This window comes from Diabrotica virgifera, chromosome 9 (assembly GCF_917563875.1).
Source record: "Diabrotica virgifera virgifera chromosome 9, PGI_DIABVI_V3a".
Taxonomy (NCBI): Eukaryota; Metazoa; Arthropoda; class Insecta; order Coleoptera; family Chrysomelidae; genus Diabrotica; species Diabrotica virgifera.
Genome location: NC_065451.1, coordinates 116,927,575 through 116,932,813, shown reverse-complemented (window position 1 = coordinate 116,932,813; position 5,239 = coordinate 116,927,575). Strand labels below are relative to the sequence as shown.

At 33.0% G+C, this 5,239-nt stretch overlaps 1 long non-coding RNA gene across 1 annotated transcript; it reads right to left on the bottom strand.

Moving 5' to 3' along the window:
* Positions 1 to 2,096: 2,096 nt before the first annotated feature.
* Positions 2,097 to 4,032, bottom strand: LOC126892240 (uncharacterized). The gene is made up of 3 exons (XR_007700740.1): positions 3,733 to 4,032; positions 3,475 to 3,630; positions 2,097 to 2,175 (listed from the first exon to the last, which is right to left on the bottom strand). It is a non-coding gene; the product is annotated as an uncharacterized LOC126892240 (long non-coding RNA).
* Between the last annotated feature and the right edge of the window lie 1,207 nt (positions 4,033 to 5,239).

Genomic DNA, 5,239 nt, shown 5'->3' with positions numbered 1-5,239 from the left:
GTGAACTAGTTTACCAGGATTTTTTTCGCAAAATTTTCATCACAATGTCCACTATTGATATACTGTCGGTGCTTAATTCCTGTGTCGATGTGATAATATCGGACAATGTACATTTAATTTCATCAAACGGAACAATTGGGAATAAGGGGAACCTCGATTATCCGTCAGGGCACCGGACCAAGAGTATGACGGATAATAGAAAAGACGGTTAACAGAACATTAAAAAAATTGAAAATTGATAGACAATTAGACAACTCTCAAACTTTATTTATAATATACAGGGTGTAACAAAAATACAGGTCATAAATTAAATCACATATTCTGAGACCAAAAATAGTTCTATTGAACCTAACTTACCTTAGTACAAATGTGCACCTAAAAAAGTTACAGCCCTTTGAAGTTACAAAATAAAAATCGACTTTTTTAAATATATCGAAAACTGTTTGAGGTTTCTTAATGAGAACGGACATGTGAAATTCTTATGATAGTAACATATTGAAAAAAAATTATATTGAAATTTGTGCACCCCATAAAAATTTTATGGGGGTTTTGTTCGCTTAAACCCCCCCCCCCAAACTTTTGTTTACGTTCCAATTAAATTATCATTGTGGCAAAATTAGTTAAACACAATGTTTTTAAAACTTTTTCGCCTCTCAGTACTTTTTCGAAAAGTTAGTTTTTTGAGATATTTTGAATATTTTGTCAAATGCACCATATAATAATATGAAAATTTATTTATAAATTACAGTTTGAGGTATACTTTGAACCATATTAATAAAGAAGCACATCTCGATAAAAGGTGCCTTATCTGAAAAATACTAAGAAGCAAAAAGTTTAAAAACACTGTGTTTTTACTAATGGTACAACAATAAGAGTTTAATTGGAACGTACACAAACATTTGGGGGGTTTAAAGGCACAAACCCCCCATAAAATTTTTATGTAAACATATTAAAAAAGAAGCCGCCTCTCGATTAAAACCGGTTTATCCAAAAAGTACTAAGAGGCAAAAAAGTTTTAGAAACATTGTGTTTAACTAATGGTACTACAATAATAATTTAATTGGAACGTACATGAAAGTTTGGGGGGTTTAAGAGAACAAAACCCTCATAAAATTTTTATGGGCTTCACAAATTTCACTATAATTTTTTTTAAGATGTTCATGCCATAAAAATGACACATGTCCATTTTCATAAAAAAATCTCTAATAGTTTTCGATATATCGGAAAAAATCGATTTTCATTTTGTAACTTCAAAGGGCTGTAACTTTTTTTGTGTGCATATTTGTACTAAGGTAAGTTAGGTTCAATTGAACTATTTTTGGTCCCAGAATATGTGATTTAATTTATGACCTGTATTTTTGTTACACCCTGTATATATCTTTTGTTTTACAAGACAAGAGGAATTTTTGTTCATACAAACGAATCAATTTGGTTTAAAATATTCTGAAATTTTTGTTTTACTGATGCTTCACATTTTTCTTAATCCGCGTAAGATCATGCAATCTACTTTATTGGCTTCTTGTCAAGAATACCAGTCGATGAATTGTTGCATGTGTGATGCAGCTTTTCTAGCTTCTTTACGCAAATCTTTGTCAGTTCAGTCAGTTGCAATAACATCATTGACATTGCCACCATCAAATTCTGAGTCTGTGTCAGCTTCTGAATCTGTTTCGTCCTCCACTTTTGCCATTTCAATGATTTCATCATCTGTCAGCAATCGATAGCCGTTTGCGTCCTTATCACAAATTAACGATTCGTTTATGTCATCTTTAGTCAACGAAAACAAAACAGTTGATCCAGCCATAACTTTATTCGTTACCGCAATGTACATTTCAGCGAATTTCGTTTGGCTTATCGCAATGCTCAAACAAAATGACTTCATGACCCAATTTTTGCTTATGTAGTCAATACAACTTACGTAGGTGACGGTTAATGGAGAGACGGATACTCGAGGTTCCACTGTACATACTTCACAGTTAGTAACTGCCTTGCCAATGGGAGTCCCGTGTTGCCGCGACCTATTTTGTTAACGTACTGAAATTTCTCGGAGCTATGTTGGGTATTAGCGTTGTTCTTTCTTGTAATACATTCTCTAGTTTATTATTGGTAGCTTATTTCTGGAACTAGCTTTTTCTTTGAGAACACAGGATTCCATCTTCTAGGTGTTTGTCATATCTGTAACCAATTTTTTTTATTTAGAAAAGTGAAAGATATCTACTATGGGCCATTCCACGAACATACGCCTGTTTTGGATTATTTCGACAACGAATATTTTACTGTGCAACCTAAGAAGTACGAAAGTAAATGGCACTAATAATTATTCCAATAAATAACAATGTAATTTGCAATTTACTTTTGTTCTTCTTATTTTGCAACGTAAAATATTCGTTGTCGAAGTAATCCAAAACAGGCGTATGTTCGTGGAATGACCCATAACAAATATTAAAATTAGGTTTTATTCTTGTTATTGGGATTCTTCAATTTACCATGTAAATTATCAAATCTTTAAAATATTGTGTTTTGATATACATAGTTGGTTTATCCCTAGTTTACTATTCAATATACCAGTTGGATGGATTATAAATCTGTAGCGTTTTGACAATGATTGATATGTCCATCTAGCCTAATTTTTCAGGAGGGCATTTTGAAAGTTTAAATCATGTTTTGTCAACCCAAAAACGAAAAGTAATCAACATAAGAAATCAAGTAATATATCAAGTTCTGGCCTACCTAATACAGTAGAATCCAGATTATCCGTGCTCCTCGGGACCGAAGGTGGCACTGATAATCCGAACATGTATTTCTTATGTATAATAAGTACGTATACACATACATATTATAATATTATGTATGTACCTACCATAAAAAGATAACAGAAAAAATAAATCTTTCATTATGAGTCTCTCTTTCGTCATATAGAGTTTCCGTTAAGTGATTTACAATGACGCTATGTTGATAAAACCTCAAAAATGCAACTTGAGTAATAGAAAATCATAGCACGGATAATTAGGGTTCTACTGTAAGTTAAAAGGGGACATGTGGGACAAAGGGGGTTTTACCTTCATCATACACATACCAAACTATACCAACTTGAAGAAATGTTACTAAATAGCATATCAAGCAAATAATCTCATTATGGCTAAAATCAGACGTAACATCAAGTTTTGCCATATTGCATGATATTTACAGAAATATAGTATTGAATTTAAATAAAAGTTTTCCCCACATTAACAAATTTTTACATCATTGAACAGTCATTAGGTTTGTTCTAGCATCAGTTTCAAACGGTTTGAAACCATCAGCGAATAGTCGACCAGCGCGAGTAGATAGGGGATAGCACTGGTGACTGTATTATGTTGTCTCACTGAGCAACTAATTGCTGACGGTTTCTGACTAGTTTGACTGTTTGCTAGAACAAACCTAATATTAATAATCATATAATATGTACATATATAATTATGTAAACAAAATTACCACTGCATCTGTTTCATTAGCTAGCTTGTCTTTATTTAAACTTGTCTTTGTGTTCTATTTTACATACAAATCAACAGTTTTCCTCTAATTTAAAATGGATTTACCTCTTGTTCAAGCTCTCCAGTAAACTATTTCAGCATAATCAATGTTTTCCTTCTAAAACAATATTGTTGTCTGATTAAAATATGGAAATGTATTTCTAAACCGTATGACTTTGTATACCTATTTTTTTAAGTTGTAATTCTTTGATTTACTTACATTTCCTTCATTCCTTCTTCCAAAATGGAAATAAAATCGATAAAATCATCTTTGAAATACTTTGAATCTAATTATGTTAGGTTAAGTTAAAGCTGAAATTATAAAAATAAACATAAAAGTCAGGTGTGTTCGGAATCCAAACTTACTTTTAAGCTTATCTACCGGATAACTAACTGGAACATAAATTGACGTGAAAAGACGGGTACATTTTATCTGGCGAATAAATATTTATCCTCCAGATAGCTAACTGCCAGATAAGAGCATATTTATTCGGAGGTGAAAAGACCGGGCCTTAGGAGTTTTAAAATCGAAAATGCAATAATACAAATGACAAATGACGCTAACTGTCGCTAATCAGTGTTGCCAGCTCAAATTAATAAAAGTTTCTAGATTTCACTCACAAAAATCACTAAAATTTCACTATATTCAAAAAAAATAAATTTCTATGGCTCTCTATTTCTATATAATCTTAACTTAACAAAGCTAACTTACAAAAATCATATTTTGTACTGAAATTAGAGTTTTTTGCAAAAGGTAGTACTGACGTACTGAATTTACTGAAAGTGTACTGAATTCAGTACAATTGTACCGAAACGGCAACGCTGAATGGGACCTGTAAAACCTTTTGGTCCACTTCTATTGTCATTTAGATGTTGAAAAAGATGACGCAATATCAGTTCATTTACGTGTAGTTGGTATATGGGTCATTGGAGTGGACGTTGAAACCTGGTTTCCAATAAACCAATAGGGCCACATTTGTTTCCTGTATTAACGGCAGTCCCATCACAACGAACAGCCATTATTTGATTTGCATCGATAGAATTAGAAGGAAGGAATGTCAGAACAGAGTTGCAAATCGTTTTGGCGTCAGCAATTTTCAACGAAATATGGCCTAGGTATTCAGAGTCTTGTTCTTTCAATATTGTAATATGCTCCTCCTGAGTGACTCTTCTACGACCATCTTCGTGTATCAACGTTTTATTTTTTCTACCATCGTAAAATATTCCGATGATATCAGCACCAAAAATTGTAGGTTCATCTGTCATGTAGCCCTAGCGTTCGAAGGAGCTCGTCGAACTCTACTTCTGTCTATAACTCGTGATGAATCATTTTCAGCAATGAGACCAATGTCGTAAAAAGCTGCAGAAATTATTGCAACTCCAGCACGATCTGAAACCCCATAACGATCTAATGTTCTGGTAACAACCGGAAATATGACGTCAGCCATTGTGAGTGAAGAAGTGGAAATAATCGATTGCGATTGGAAGTCCTCAATCTGACTGTTGAACATTCGATCGTATCTTTGAAATTATAGGCAATCTAGAAATACTAGGAATGGATTCCACCTCTATTTGCAAGACAATTTGTTCTTCACGTTGCTTTTGTTGGTGTAATATAAGTAAATTCATCTCAATTTTTTTGGTCCCTTCACGATCAAACTACCAATCGTGTATTTAGAATTATTGAAATTGAGTGGGAGGGTGAAGGTCGACTCCTGTGACAGGTT